The sequence below is a fragment of the Sphaerodactylus townsendi genome, linkage group LG08 (genome assembly GCF_021028975.2).
Source record: "Sphaerodactylus townsendi isolate TG3544 linkage group LG08, MPM_Stown_v2.3, whole genome shotgun sequence".
NCBI classification, from domain to species: domain Eukaryota; kingdom Metazoa; phylum Chordata; class Lepidosauria; order Squamata; family Sphaerodactylidae; genus Sphaerodactylus; species Sphaerodactylus townsendi.
In genome coordinates, this window is record NC_059432.1 from 93,173,524 (window position 1) to 93,190,935 (window position 17,412).

Genomic DNA, 17,412 nt, shown 5'->3' on the forward strand with positions numbered 1-17,412 from the left:
GTTAAAGAGCACTGGTCCCAAAACGGATCCTTGGGGGACACCATTCCCGACATCTCTCCATTGTGAGAACTTCCCATTTACACCCACTCTTTGTTTCTTGTTTCTCAACCAGTTTTTAATCCATAGGAGGACTTCCCCTCTTATTCCTTCATTGCTGAGTTTTCTCAACAGTCTCTGGTGAGGAACTTTGTCAAAAGCCTTTTGGAAATCCAAGTAGACAATGTCCACCGGTTCACCCCTGTCCACATGCCTGTTTACACCCTCAAAGAACTCTAGTAAGTTTGTAAGACAGGATTTGGCTCTGCAAAAGCCATGCTGACTCTTTCTCAGCAGGTCTTGCTTTTCTACATGTTTTATAATTTTATCTTTAATGATAGATTCTACTAATTTACCAGGGTTCAAATAGTAACAAGCCTCTGCTTGCAAAAGGGGGCATTCCCAGGCTGTAAGGCCTGAGGAATCTGACTAAAGTCAGCCCTGCCCCTTGGAATGCCAGTATGAACTCCTGTGCCAGAGGAGTGCCAGCCCAGTGGCACTGGAGGTGCCCAGGTGATGCAGAGCTGTGTGGCTCCTCAGCATAAGTGGCCCCCACAGGAGTGTAAGTGCTACTTACACCATCTGGACTAAAGTCAGCCCTGCCCCTTGGAATGCCAGTATGAACTCCTGTGCCAGAGGAGTGCCAGCCCAGTGGCACTGGAGGTGCCCAGGTGATGCAGAGCTGTGTGGATCCTCAGCATAAGTGGCCCCCACAGAAGTGTAAGTGCTACTTACACCATCTGGACTGGCAATGACGCTGGCACCAGGGTCATGCCTTTGCCACAGCTCTTCCCCCCCTCCATGGATTGCATTGTTAAATGCAACATGGAAAATTGTAATACAATTGAGATGAGATGGCTACAACTTTTACTGTGAAGATTTAGGTTGGATCCCAAGTATCCGTGGACCTTTCCTCCAGCCCAGTGAAAGCACCACCCCCAATGGAACAGATCTGTGGGCTCCAATTTCTAATTGCCTTTAAAGAAACTTACCATGATGCAAAAGTATCATCTGCCACAAAAGCAAACACTGTGACTGGCAAGGAAAATCTGGTTGTTTCCCCCAATTAATTTGAAAAGTTGCAGTCTTTCAAAACGGTCACCTTAATTGGAACAACTCTTGATCATTCCGTGCATCTTTAAGCTTGTCATCAGAAGGCATTCGACTTGGTAATTTCTGCAGCGCTGTTTTAATTTTGTTTGATTGCAATATCTAAAGATTGCCAAGGCAAATCAAATAAGACTGGAGATGACAGATAGCTTACCAAGAGCCAACTATTTTGAACTTCACAGAAAACAGGCTATTCATAATTAAAATAGTTCTGCTTCATCAGGAGAGCCAGATTCAAGTTGTTTAAAGGTGCCCAAACATATATTTACATCAATTCATTCCAATCCCATTTTCTGCCTTTAAGAAAACATGCCTCTGATATAAGCTTTCATACATCTGACTACATCAATTATATTCAGAGATACAGCAGTATAGATGTGGCAAGTGCAATATCCTTCTTTAATAATTTCCAAAATTGTTGTGCAACATTACTAAAGCCATCTTAGATTTAATTCAATGCCAAGTAATTGCTCTGACTTCAAAGGACAGATAAAATTCTAAGTCTGATAGTGATGATTTGGGGACTGATCAAAATTTCCACATTGGCTGCAATTGTCTTTAGATGAAGAATTGGAGATGATAATTGGCTTGTAGGTCATTAACAATGTTTCTCGCACTTAAAAAATCAAAGGCCCTCTGACTTCAAAGAGAGTGAGATAAAAGTCTAATGCTCCCAAACCTATACATATTTACTTGATAGTAAATCCCCTTGAATTTGGAAGTCTACCAGTAATGCTCCCAAACCTATACATATTTACTTGATAGTAAATCCTCTTGAATTTGGATTGTTCGGTATGGATTGTTCATCAAATGGGTTTGCATAATTTCGTCGGGGTGAGTGCTAGCTGTTCAATTTGGTACCACAAGTGCTAATAAAAACTGCACAGGGATTGGGGCCCATTTCCAAAATTGGACAGATGTTGTTTAATGTTTGGTTAATGTTTACATGATGGTTAATGTTCAAAGCAGCTTGCAGGGCTGAGCACACAGAACAGTTTATAAATATATCAAAACAGTGGGGGAAATCCTTTCTTAAATCCATAGGCTACAGGTTGTTGGGTTTTTTTAAAAAAACTTACACTATGTTAAGATCAGAGTGATTTTCATGGGCAAATATGTAACAAATAGAAGAGTGGGATAAGACAGTGATTTAAATAAAACATTTTGCATTTGAGATTATATATTGCTGACTAAAAATACCATGCCTTGGCTAGACATTCTGTATGTTAAATTAAACTACTATTATAATGATGATAATTATTCCTTTCCAAAGCATTTTGAAATTATGTATTGGGTTTTTTGTCCTCTAATTGGTAACCCTATAAGATGTTGTGCTAATTAGAGACTATCAGAGCTTGAAATTTGTGTTGCCAATATACACATACTGTAATACTCTAAAACACCTAATAGCTTAACTGAATACCCAGATTTGTTCTAATTAACTTACACTGAATTCATTTTTTCCTTTTAGAAATGGGAGTATCATAATAAAAACAATGACTAATTGATCTGTAGTTGGTAAACTATCTCCTGTAGTAGACCACAATCCTATGCACTTTTACATGAGAGTAAGACCTATTAAACCCAGTGGGATTTATTTGGAAGTGGATCTGCTTGAGAACTCTTCCTGTACAATGCAATACTAAACAGAGTTACAGCTGTCTACATCTCTTGAAGTCAATACGCTTAGAAAGATGTTAATAGTTTAGAATGACTCTGATAATCAGTGTAATGCCAATGAGGCAGTATGAATTAGGCATGACCAACTCTTATTTCCTCCCAGTTTTGCTGATTTTACCCCCACCCCCACCCCCAATAAAGATGTTACCTATTTAAGAAATAGGAATTTCTCAGGTTTTCTAGTTTCAGTTTGAATATTCCCATTGATACTTTGCGTCTCCCTTGTGAAAAAAAATAAAGCATGCATTTTAATTTCCATGCACTTTCATCCCCCCGTTTTTCCTGTGCCAAGATGTTGTAAAGGAAACATACTTAACAGGATAGCAACCAAAATGAAATGTAGTGAAACCCGTTAAGATACTTAGACTTTAAAAATTCAACGGTATCAAGAATACTCAGTTTGATATAAAAAGAACAATTTGGATTTATATCCCACTTTTATCCTATAAGGAGATTCACGGTGGTTTACAAACTCCTTTCCCTTCCTGTTCCCACAACAGATACCTGGTGAGGTAGGTGGGACTGAGAAAGTTCAAAGAGAACTGTTCATCCAGCAGATGGGGGGGGGGATCAAACCTGGTTCTCCAAATTAGAATCTACTGCTCTTAACCACTACATCATGCTAATTTATCCCCAACATGGCATTGCCTATTTATTCTTGTCAAAATAGAGTAATACTCTGAACAAATGGCATAGAAATGTTCAAAATACAATAAAATATTTGGTTTGTGTATCCCTATGAGTATTATCCCAGGTACTGATAACCTTAGAATTATAGTTTTCCAGGTCTCTGTGAAAGGACATAGAGCCTGGGAAACTATATTTCCCTATTGCTGCCCGCAGTACTTAGCTTGAACTTAGCCTGAACCAAAACTGCAGGATCCTTTTAAAAAATGATACTATCAGGTACATTTTAAAGAGAAAAGTGGCTATAAGAAGGGTTGAGCCCTCCGGGGGAGGGCGGTCTATAAACCCAATTTAATAATAATAATAATAATAATAATAATAATAATAATAATAATAATAATAATAATAATAATAATAATAATAATAATAATAATAATAATTTGGTGTTGAGTTAGGGTTTCCAACTACCTGGAGTGAAAAAAAATGTCCCTTTAACAGAAGCTAACTGGATTGTTATCAGATGATGCTTTATCTTCATGTCACAAAAAGCTTCAGCTGCCTACCTTTACCCTGTACCAAAAGAGCACGACGTGAATCTCCAGGCTTGTTAACAAATCTGTGCTAACATAAGATCACCTGAATTTCAGAGAGGTTTCAGTTTTGCTTATAGTCAGCCCAGATGTTTCAGACTGTGGTAGTTCATATACTAAGATCAACAATCCCTAATTCTGGTTCTATTTCTAATATGCTATTAGGGATTAATTAATGTTTGCATTATTATTATTAATTTTGTTCCTTTCCTCCATAATTTTGCTCCTTTCCTCCAGCAGACTCAGGATGTTGCTTGCTGGGCAGAAAACAATGCCCTAGAGATGGCAAAAACGCAGCTCAGCAGCGCCATACTCACTCTCCCAAATGGCGCGAAAACACTGTTTTCAAAACTCGCTCAATGAGTGAGTTTTTTTGAAAAGCAGCAAATTCCACCTGATGCTGAGTGAATGGCGTTGGATAGAAGGTGGCATTTTCCCAGCACAGTTCCCCCCCCTTACCTCTTCTCGGCTGCCGTTATTGTAGAGAGGCCAGGGGACCTCCTGACCTCTGTCCCTGGAGGCGTCACCATGGATATGGGGGGGGGGTGTTCAGCCTCTCAACTGATTCCAGCCAAAGGAGGGAGGTAAAGGGGGGGAGGCGGCATGCATGTCTGAGAAATGGCCCTGTGGGCCACTGGAGTACCAGGGCCATTTGCAGAACGGCGTGCGAATGGCCCCGGGGGGTGCACCGACTGCAACTATGTCAGTGCACCCCTGCTTGCTCACCCATGCAGAAACAGCCTACATTTGATGATAAAGTAAATGGTTTCTTAAGAACAGAAATGTACAAGTGGGGACCTACAAGGACTTGCAGGGCACATGACAATTCTCCCCTTCCTGACAGTCCCTGGTCCTCTATCTTTTTCCTACTTACTATTCTCCTTCCCACCCACCAGTCAACCTATCTTTGTTATCATCGCTTCAACTTTCCCTCCTCTTGTCAACCTCTCCCTGAGAAAACTCTGTCCCTGTTGTACACTGGGGAACCAGGAGGACTTATAAGGGGCCACCTTACTTTTCCCCATCCCTCTCCCAAAGGTATTTGTCTTTCCCTCCTCCAGGCATCCTGACTTTCCCTGCTTCCTTCTCTCCTTTTCAACCCCCAACCAACCTTCCATTGGTCTCCCATCTTCAAGTATATTTTTCTATTTCAAAACAGCTTCCATTATTCTCTTCCATTTTATCTTGACAACACTCTGCAGTATGACCAAAGGTCACTCATTTAGCTTTCCTGGCAGACTGCAGATTTGAACTGGGTCTCTGAGATCTTGGTGTGAAACCCCAACCATGCCATGGCTGCTTCTGTGCGGTGGTTGCTGTACAACAGTAGGAAGCAGCTCTGCCTAAGCTGAGTCATACAAGCTTGAATCAGTGGTGGCGAACCTATGGCACTCCAGATGTTCATGAGCTACAATTCCCATCAGCCTCTGCCAGCATGGTCAATTGGCCATGTTGGCAGGGGCTGATGGGAATTGTAGCCCATGAACATCTGGAGTGCCATAGGTTCGCCACCACGGAGCTAGATGGTGACAAGTCAGCTGGTGGTTGGTTGGCTCCAATGAGTTCTCCCTTAAAGCCCAAAACATTCCTGTAAAGCTCCTCCCTAAGTCTTTTGCTGACAGAAACAAAGGCTTGGAGGCTGGCAATACTGTTGCCTAATAACTGAGGTTTGAGGAAAATGTTCCTTAAGGCTACAGGAATTGTCATTTGGGGGAGGGATTAACCACTACTGTAAAAAACAAATGCAGATTATCCTACAAACCTGGGGCTTTTTTGAGGTTTGCATAAAGATTTATCTTCTCTGTCCATGATTCCACAGGCCAGCATCCACTGATGGATTCATACTGAAAACTAGACATATCAATAAGGGAAAATGAAGCAGGCATTTACTCTTAATAATAGTTAGCCTACATCAACCCTAAAATTACTTACCCATTTTAGATTTCTCTCAGATGGCTTCCAGATCTAAACCCAAATCTGAAGCTATTTACAATCCATATAATAAAATAGGGATAAACACACACTTCATTGCCCCTCAAGTAAGAGTGGGTATTTTGCATATGCATCTAGATCCAAGTCGAGCAGATGAGGCTTGTCTTTGTCTAGATCTTAATTGGTTTAACAGAAATTATCTGAAAAGACAGATTAAAAAAGGAAGAAATTGCCTGTCTGGAAACTGTGAAACAAAGTAGCTAAGAATACTGAGATATTATTCAGCCAATGACCTTGTACGAAGCAATGTCATACCATTAGAAGGAATACTGTCTCCAATTTTGCCTCTCTCACAGTGGGAAAAAAAGAGAAAAAAACAGAAATTGCAGAAGTTTTGACAAGGGGAAATATGACAGTTGCCGCTGGAGAGGGACCTGTATTCATAGGCATAATGCAAAGGGATTAGCAAGGCTGGATCTAGGGGGGTGAAGGGCAGTGGGCACCTGTACTGGGTGGCATGCAGACTTACTTGGGTGTGTCTCTCCTCAAATTTGACTGTACATCAGGATATGCCTTGAATAAAAACAGAGTTTTCTAAGGGGCAGTGAGGTTGCTCTGTATCCTCTCTAGTACAGGCCTAGAACCAGAGTGGTGGTAGTCAGTTATGGCCTTTGCCTAGGATTGCCAACCTCCAGGTAGTGTCTGGAGATCTGGGATTGCAACTAATTTCCATGTCAGGTAGACCAGTTCCCTTGGAAAAAATGGCTTCTTTGGAAGGTGGACTCTATAGCATTATAATCCACAGGAGTCCCTCCCTCCCCAAACCATGCCCTCCCTAGACTCTGCTCCCAAAATTTCCAGGAATTTTCCAGCCCAGAGCTGGCAATCCCACCTTTGCCTGGTTTAGGTCTGAAGGAAGGAGGAGGAGGAAAGAAAGCTGGGGGACAGGGAGAGAGAGATCCCTGGAAGTGATGTTTTGTTTGTGCCAAGTCTGCATGGCTCTTGAACCATTCTGTGACTTCAGGGGACCTTGTTTTCAGTGGTTAGCATGCAGCAAAGCAAAGGCCCCTTCCGCACACGCAAAATAATGCATTTTCAAACCACTTTCACAACTGTTTGCAAGTGGATTTTGCCGTTCCGCACAGCTTCAAAGAGTACTGAAAGCAGTTTGAAAGTGCATTATTCTGCATGTGCGGAATGAGCCCAAACCTGTTTGGAAGTTGACACCCTTTGTCCTATTTACATGAACCACAATGTGCGGAGTATCTGTGTCTCGACCAAAATTTGGATGCACTGTGAGTCCAGGGGGGTATACAGGTAGAATCCATTAATCTGGTGTGTATGATCCTTACTCCCCACTACAATGCAGAGGGATAAGGATTACGCCAACAAGTCTTACTTCCAGTAGGACATCCAGTAACCTGGAGGTCTGTGTGAATACTTTCTTAATCTCAGGTGCATAGCGTTGGTGGTCCTTGGTGAATGAAAAGCCTTCTGCATTTGCAGTTTGCATTATTATTCATTTCCAAGCCTCTTTCCTGGCACTAAAAAAATGTTCAAAAGACAAACTTACAGTTTACCTTCTCTTGAATCACATTATGCCTTGCTTGATTTGCATTACACTGTTGTCTGGTTTTTGTGCCACTGAGTGCAAGATGCCAAATATTCATACCGACAGCCTTTATTGGATCATTTTATGTTGTGACAGTTCTTTATGCTCTCTTTCATATTAGCATTCCTCAGATATTTTTATTGCTCAGAAATTTAGCCTATGTTGCTAATACTTTTAAATTGTGTTTACCAACACTGTTTTACTCGACTGAATTTCTGCATAGGTAAGATATAAGTAGGTGAGAGAAAGAAACTGATTTAGGATTGACAACTCTAGATGGATGTTATTATTTTGTAAAGCTAAGCTACCACCTTTTTTGAAAAAAAAGAGAATGGTGAATTATCACTTGAGGTTTCAGCTGGGTCACATTTCACACACAAGTTAGTCATACTTTGTGCACAATTCATTCTCCTCTATATAATAACCTAGTTGAAAAGTTTACTGAGTTAGCCAACAAAAGTGAAGATTTTCATGGGATAATCTTGGAGATCAAGGGCAGCCTTTAAAAAATAAGTGTAGGCACCATCTGTGAGCTAAAGTTAGAAATAGAATAGGAGACAAAAGTGGCAGATTGAAGGAGAGGAAGCCTATTGCAAGGACTCCGTTCACAAATCTAGAACAACGCTTGCTGCACACAATAGCCTGTATATTACAGAATGGCTCTTTGGGGATTTGAACAGGGTTTTTACATAGCAAATTACTGAGCGGGGGAACCCACTCATCTACATTTTAACTGATTTGGATTTGTTCTGAAACTTTTTGAAGAATTTCCAGGGGAAAAAAAAACCTCAGGCTTTCCTTGAAAATTCTTCAAAACATCTCAGGAAAAAATAATCCTAGCAGAATTCTTCCAAGATAGCCAGCCAACTTGTCTATCATTCTCTAACATTTATCAATTGAATGGAGGGAGGAAATGAGACCAGAGGGAACATGGCAGGAGAAACATTTGGTCAAAGTTCTTCCTAGGGTTTCAGCACAAACTGTCTTAGATCTTTTATATATGAGTCAGGAAGCTTAAAATCTGCCCTTCACAGAGTTCATGTCAGAAGTTCAGGACCAACTTACAAGAGCATTCACACACACACACCCATCTCTTTTCTGCAAATTGGTAAATTTGTGGGTGTAGGGAAGGAGAGATGTGGAAAGTTGATGCTGAGCCATTGGAAGCCCAGATGAAACTGGACTGTGGGCTTGCCTCCATTTATAGTGTCCTAAGTATTTCTCAATCAGGGAAGTTTATTTCCAAACCCATCAACCTGTGAAACTGTCCTCTATAGCCAATGTAATCTGACAAAATACTGGAAAGGAACTGTTCCAGTCATGTCGGAACATTGGTTAATGACAATAATATACCAAATATGGCAAGAGAACTAGGTATAGGCATCAGATACAAGATCAATTATATAATCCAGAAGTTCTGGAAAACTGCTTATTAAGCTTGGCACTTTATAGGCAGTGCAGCCCATGAGGGGGGGGGGAGGTTGGGGGGAGGGGGGCTGAAATGACTGATGGAACTCATGCAGAGCTGCACAAATGTGGATGCCCACTCTGCTAGCTCAAGGGGCAAATGTGCTAGCAGAGGGGCTAATGTGTGAGCAGTAGGGCACAGAGCAACTGCACAGCACAGAAACCTAGGCCCTTCCCACACGGGCCATATACAGCGCCCTAGGGACGGCAAAAACGCATGAGAGGCGCATGCTTCGCAGCTGTGCCCCCTCGCTCCTCCCCAGTGGCACGAAGCTGCCATTTTCCCACCTCGCTCCCCAAGCAAGGTTTTTGGAAAATGGCGGCTTCCAGCCGCTGCCGTTTGCACGGCAGCGGCTGGAAGGCGCCATCCCTCCCCCATTTCCCTATCTACTTACCTTCCCTGCGACCGTCCAGCGCATCGCTGAGGCCTGGGGACACACACACCCGCCCTGCGACTATGGAGTGGTCGCGCAGGGCAGGGGGGCAGGTCCCCTGGCCTTGGCGATGCGCCGGACGGTCGCAGGGAAGATACATCGATCTGGTGATCTGGCTCCAAGGCACCGGGCTCTCTCCTGTCGCTTTCCAGGAACATTCAGGTAAATGAGTCTTGGGGGGGTTAATGCAGTGTCATGTAATAATCAATCTTACCCCCAGTGTGGCCATACGGAAGCGGCCCTAGAAGCTACTGTGTATACCGATACTCCTCCACCAAGAGAACCCATACTGGAGTGGGTGGGGACAGTCAGTCAACTTTAGTTTGCTTCAACTTTAGTTTGCTTTTGACCTGGGAATGCCCCCTCTTTCACCCAGTGATTTACGCCATGTTTTAGTGTGACATAGTCCATTGGCAGGAATTGAGGTTTTCTGGTCAACGGGGGAGTTTTTCTGTTTCCAGTGGTCCCCATACCACCTGCATACATGTGCTAGCTAGCATGTGTATGATATTTTAAAAAGCGGTCACAATGAAAGAAATAACATCTGTGGTTCATCCCTGGTAGAAACGTGTTGGAATATGAAGTTGTGGGCAGCCCTTTTGTAATAGCTGAAGAAAAAGGAATTCGAAGACATGTATAAAGCCCTACATGTCCCGATTGGGTGGCATGAGGCAGTATAGCCTTGCACATTTTTACAAAACTTCTCAACTGTACAGGAATTTAAGAAAATTTATTGTCGAAGGCAATAGATCAACTGGCTGCTGTAGGTTTTCGGGGCTATGGGGCAGTGATCTGGTAGGGTTTGCTTCTAATGTTTCACCCACATCTCTGGCTGACAACTTCAAAGGCATGTTGTGGTAAGAGAATGCCAACTATAGATGAAGGCAAAATGCTAGGAGTAAAAACTGCCAGAACACAGCTACACAGCTTCAAAAACTCACAACATCCAATCTAAGAATAACGCAATACAAGTTTTTTTTAAAAAAACTTTGTTATTCTCATTAAGATGACTTGCATAAATCCAGAATTATAATTTTTTTCCTGCTATTTAACACAAAGTTAATTAAGTGTGCTTAAACCCTCTAATTTAATGGGTCTACCAGAGTAATTCTGGATTAGACTGGGTTGTTATGTAATGTACATTTTTGGTTCTACAAAGTTCATTAAATATGTGACTCTGAAGTGTATTTAGCCTCTATGTGTAAAACATGTTTTCTTACTGTTCAGATTATTGGTACATTCATTGTATCTAGATACAGTCTAACCCACAGAAAACCAGTTAATGTGAGAGTACATAGATTAAAACATCTTAAATCCACTATAAATCTGGAACATATTAGAAGCATCAAAATTACTACTTGAAAAATTTGGTTTTTAATTACAATCCATTATGGCTCTGTTTTCTTAATGAAAACTATGCTGGGAAAATATCAGACAACCTAAGAAGATCAGACAGCCTAACATTGCAACTTAGATTTATTTAACATTGTAAAGGAAAGGTGGTAAATTCAAATAAGATTTTTATCTTTGTCGTATCAAATTAGATCTCTTCCTTCCCTGAACTAGCGTTGCTATAGTGTTGTTAAGCAGTAATGGCTCCATTTCCTGTAACAAGTTATTTCACAAAGAGTAAAATAATGATACAGATTTAAGAGGAAAAAGAATAACTACTAGTGATTCTAATGCCATTAACATTGTGAACAAAAGAGAGAGCTTAGTCCCTATTCCCTTGTTATTTTTGAACATAATATGAGTACCACAAGATGATTTGACCACATCAATTTCATGCAATATCTAGGTTGTTTAAATAGGCCATCACCAAAAAGGATTTCATGAATAAATTGGAAATCTGTTGAACTTCTAAAAATAGAATTATTGCTAGATGCCATTTCAGAAGTGGCAACCTGTGAACATATGAGAAGGGGGAATGGCAGGTTTTTATCACTATGGCCAGGGAATAAGTTAATTATCTTTAGGATGATGAATTATTTTTTTATGAATAGATTTATGCAACATTTGAACTGAACCCTTTCTCCAGCAACTTTCCAGACATTGCCTTATTTCTTACTACAGTTTCTGGACATTTTACCAAAGTTCATATTTCAAAATATGAGTCTTACCAGCTGGTGGTGTTGCTGCTGATCACCAGAGCGAAAATGAGTATTATAGCCCTGAATCTAGTTTTTCTTGTGTCTCTGAGATAGAGAAGAATTCTGGACTCTCAACTCTCTGCTGCCTTCATTCTGCCCTGCAAGAGCTCTGGCAAGAAATGACTGTGTTATACAGGCAAACGAAAGATGTAGGAGGTACTTGAGTTGGGGTTTCTCCTTTCCTTAGGTCGCTCCCTTTCTGCTGCTTGGCTGCCTTCTCCCAGTACTTTCCCTCTCCCCTCCTCCTTCTCATTCTCTCTCCTCTCTTTGCCTTGAGATATCTGTCCACTCATTCAGTTTCCCTCCTCTTTTTATCTTGCCATTTTCTGTCAGCTGTAATTTCTGTTCCTAATTTCTTGCTCCTCAACCTTCTCCATTGTTCCTATCCAGTGATAGTCTTAGCCATGGGGCATTTGGGACATCTGTCCTAGATCCCAGGCTGGATGGGTGCCCAAACCAACCACAGCCTTACCTTTTGCCTAGTGGAGGGGGAGAGACGAGGAAGCACCAGGTAGCCATGCCTACTTGCCCTCTCTGGCTCTTGGGCAGCAGCTAGCCATCTTGATGGTAGCCACTTGCAGCTTCCCACCTTGCATTCCTTCCTTATAGCTCAGTGTAGGTCATGGGAGGAGTAGGCCTGGGTACCTGTGATTGTGACTCTGAGCCCTAATCCTGGACCTTTCCACAGGACCCCCAAATCACCAAATGGCCCTTTGCACTGTTGTCTTCTTCAGATCTCTTTCCACTTGGCCAGCTTCTATCTCCAAGCTGTGTTCCCTCAAGGCCTGATGCTTAGCTAGCAAAGCTGCCACCAGGTACTGTAGACCTGTTCCCAGTGGCCAGCAGGGTTTTTCTATATAGTGCCCAGGCTACCACTGACTTGGACCCCCCCCCCCACCTTCCCCACCTGCTCCTCTGGCCCTCTCTGATCCAAGCTAAAGCTTGTGGTGGGATGGAAAGCTGGTTGTCACAGACCTGTGAATTCCTGAAGTAATTTCATTCACTTTCATTTATTTTATCATAACTGATCAAAATTTTAATGGAAAACAAAATATACTGTTTTTTATTCATTGCATTTACCGCAGTTACACCCCATCTTTCTTGCCCAAAGCTGTTTGCATCATCCTCTTCTCCTCTGTTTTGCATGTGTACATTTTTAATACTTATATTATGCTTAATTTAATTCTTTTTAATATTTTATTGAATGGTTCAAATGTTTAAGTGCTTTCTTTTAATGTTCTCTTCCTTCAGGACCCCTGAATAGGGTGGGAAAGTTACACAGAAATGATCGATGTGGGGAAGAATTAAATCATACAGTCACAAACACAGATGAAGATTTTCAGAACACTCAAATCAATTCTTCATTAGAAGAACTCAGAGAGCGCCTGGGTACATGAATGGATTTGATCCCAAAGGAAACAGCAGTGGAGTGGATCACAGAAAAGGAACAACAGAAGAAGGGGGGAAAGATGGAACAATTTGGTTGAAACAAGACTCATTCTAGAAGTTGTAATAAATAAAGACTCCTGAAATCCTATTTCTCTCTGAATTCTTGCTACACAGCTAGCATAGCATGTCTTTATTCTGGGATAGGTCTGCTGGATAGTTTAAGGGACTGCACATGTTCTAATTCATTTGAATGTGTCCACTGATCACAATTTACACTCAATAGTTCTGCATGGCTTGCAGCTTTTGGTTACATCTGACCACTCTGTTTTGAAGACTTAAGGGCATTTCGTTTTCAGAAGAGAGCACAGTGATGATTTCTGCTTTGTCTTCCTCCCAATGCAGACCCCCATCTTGCCTTCCAGTACATTTATAATTAATAAAGACAGCTTCCAGACTAAGCTTCCTGTAAGTCATCTAATAACTAAACTCTTTTTTTTAGTTTTTGAAGATCACAATGCTTGCCTTGAATGCCAGATATGAAAATCAGTATCTTCCTGCAAAATAAATTGGTGGTGGAAAAGAAAGTCTTGTGATTTTTTTTTAACTTGAAAGAGCAATAATTGGAAGTTTCCAAGACAAAAATTCAAATTTCTTTGAGTGAATCTTAATGCTGGTAATTTAAATAAGTGATAGTTCAGTCAAGCATCAGAATTATATCTGAACTGTGCATGCATGAATTATAAGGATTATAGTTTATAAGGTGAATATTACCTCAGCTGGTTAGGGTGCTTATGTTTAGATGTCTGTTCTAATGCTTATTAATTGTAGCCATTACTCTTAATAGTCTGGCTCTGTATACCACAAACATTACTTTGTTCTGTACCTCTAAACCCAGCCAACATCTTTAGTTTAAAACACCAACAAAGTGTTGCAAAGACCAAAGCTGTATAAAGATCTGAATTAAAATCCATGGTGATTCCACTGTTTTATCTTGGTGTAGGCTTTGTAGAAGTTCAAATATGGGAAAGCTTGTGTAGTCCCTGTAAACTGGATAAGTATATTTGATACAGAATTTGTAACAGTAGTTCTAACTTTGGACATATGAAAAACCTTATATTCAATCAGATTGTTCAGATTGCTTCTTCCTTCTGTAATTGCTGTTTCTCTTGCTTAAGAACCCTTTTGCTTATTTGAATCCCATGAGAGAGAGACTGGAACTTCCAACCTCACTCATCCATTAGGTGAGACAATCTGTTCTTGTCCTTTACGCAGAAAGTTTTACAAGGGGATTCATACTCTTTGTACCCCAAACTGTCCTACTTCCCTCTCTTTTGGTAATTTATCCTACAAACATCTGTTATATAATTTCTTCATCACAGTATCCCTCTGACTTACAAAAGCTCCTGTCGGAATAAATACTGTCAGTCGTTAATGTGCTATATTCGAAAATATTACTGATGAAGAACCAAGGGTCAAACTGACTATTTATTGTATTGCTGAAGGCAGTGGTGGGATTCAAATAATTTAACAACCGGTTCCAGTGGTGGGAATTCAAATAATTTAACAACTGATTGTTTACAAGCATAATTTGAACAACCGGTTCTGCCAAAGTGGTGCGAACCTGCTGAATCCCAGCACTGGTTGAAGGCCTTCATGGCTGGATTCAACTGGTTGTTGTGGGTTTTCCGGGCTGTGTGGCCGTGGTCTGGTAGATCTTGTTCCTAATATTTCGCCTGCATCTATGGCTGGCATCTTCAGAGGTGTATCACAGAGAGAAGTCTGTTATGCACAGTGTCCAGTCTGTTATGCACTGTGTCCAGTCACTGGACACAGTGTATAACAGACTTCTCTCTGTGATACACCTCTGAAGATGCCAGTCACAGATGCAGGGGAAACGTTAGGAACAAGATCTACCAGATCACCACCACACAGCCCGGAAAACCCACAACAACCTGCCTATTGATTTTTCTTTGTGAATTCGGAGGCCTTTTAGCGGTTGTTGCACATGTTATGAAATTTGCATAATTGTATTAATTTTAGATTGTTTATACAGATGCACACACATAAATATATTTCTTTTTCCTTTCAGCTTAACAGTCTCATCCAAGGGGGGGGGGTCCACTTTGCAAGCAGCACGCCAGCTGTGCTGGTAGATTTGCCCTCCCCAGGGCACTTGCCTTAGTGGAGGGGAGAATCTGGTGGTGTGCAGCCACTGCGCCCCCCTCAGGTGTTGGAACACTGTGCTAAATGCAGCACCAGTGTCATAACCCCCTATTCCCACCACTCGCATAGCGAAGGTATGCTGGGAGTGTAGCTGGGGGAGGAGAGGGGCTGGTGGAGGGGCTGAGTAACAGAAGTCTATGAAGCCCAATGGGAGCTTCTCCCCGGCAGTGTGGCTGTCATGCTTGTGCAGTCTCCTTGTGCTGCTGGGAAGCCCCTTTGGAAATGGCAGGGCAGCATGGAACTGCCCGCCTTAGTGTGATACTGTTCGGAGACAAATTGGCTATTTAAGCAATCTAATTAAAATAAGTAGAACCCATTGGAGGTTATTTAAAGCACAGGCACCAGAAGCTCTGCTGTAATTTTGGTGTTTGTACCTTCAAACACATTCCCCAGCTACTTGGAAATTTTCCTAATATGGAATTTTGCTGCTGCCCCCTCGCTTCAGATTTCTGGGGAGAAAAACATATCTGGATACTGTATTGGTACTGGAATTTGGAATATTTTGGTGGGTCCAATATACCCAAATTCACCTAAAACTTTTTTTTTTCACTCTCCTGTATATACATACATTCGTCTTTAAGAAAGAACCAATTTGTGGACAAATTAAACTGAGGACCAGAACCTGCATAAATGTGAGCTATCAATTACACATTTAGTAGCATATATTTTGAATGTAACATGAGAATTACTCAACACACATGCAAAGAAAATTCAAGCATTTTAACGCCAGAGTGATTTCACAATTACTATATGGAGTTCCTATCTGGCTTCATGCCCAAAACATCAAAATTGAATAAATTCAAGGATTTGTTTTTAATGTTAGATATTAGGAGTCTCAAAATATGTTAACTGTACAACTCTTTTTATTGAAACAGGCCAACAGTTGCTGGAAATTAAGGCCTGGATGGCAACAATTAAATTTTGTATTGTCGAATGCTTTCACGGCCGGAATCACTGGGGTGCTGTGTGGTTTCCGTGATGTATGGCGGTGTTCTAGCAGCATTCTCTCCTGATGCAGGCGAAACTCGGGAGTAAATGCTCCTAGAACACGGCCATACAGCTCGGAAACCACACAGCACCCCAATTAAATTTTGGCCAAAGATGTACTTCAGAGCTAAACTGAACAGCTTAGTGTAATTTATGTTGGCCGATACTGACCTTTCACAATGTTCAGAAGCAGTTCACCATAAAATTGGCCCAATTGGCATAGTACTCAACTCACTAGCCATTTGTGATGAGTTGTACATCTTGCGAGAAATGAAACAAAAACTTAAAGACCATGAGAGAGAGAGAGAGAAAGCTATTGAAGCCTCATAAACTGAACGTATGCTCCCTGGGGCTCTCGGCCTCTCTACAGCCTATGGAATTGAGGCTAACTATCTCTTCAAATTAGCCTCACTACTGCATCACTCTGTTTTTATGGTGCCAAGGCTGAATGTTTTTCCCTCCTCAGAACTGACAGGGAGATTTCAACGGATGCCATTCCACGTGAGATACTGTGTATGTGGAGCTAACATTCCTATTTCCATAACTCATATACCACCAGATTGCCAACCGTAATATGACTAACGTAGCCATCTACTATGCCCCCTGATTTTTGCCAAAGCCTCGAATAAATAGAAACTTATCCCGTTTTTGCTGGCTGATTGGAATTCCGAAGTCACTTTTGCTGCAACAATCTTTCTATTATATTCAAGGAGGGCACATATATGAACCTTTGTCCTCCACTGGCCTGAAGCTGAACAATTCTACTATACCAGTGGTGGCGAACCTTTGGCACTCCAGATGTTATGGACTACAATTCCCATCAGCCCCTGCCAGCATGGCCAATTGTGGCGATAGCAGAGATTCGATGGGAAGGTATGATCTTAGCTATCTAATTGCCATAGGTTCGCCTCCTATGAACTATACTATCTTACTTACTAACTGGTTTAAAATTTTACTGAATTTTAAAATAATTTGTATCTCAGTCATTTGACCCAGTGTTTTATGTCATTAAAGAGTATTTTTTATTGATTTGAAGAAAAATCAAGCATAGACTGTACACGGAGGGCACATGCATTCATTGTAAATTGTGAGTAGGGTTTTTTGAGCATCCTTTACGAATTTGTTTGAGAACAAATCAGCTCCACACCTGGTAAATGAAAATTTCTCTCTTTCTC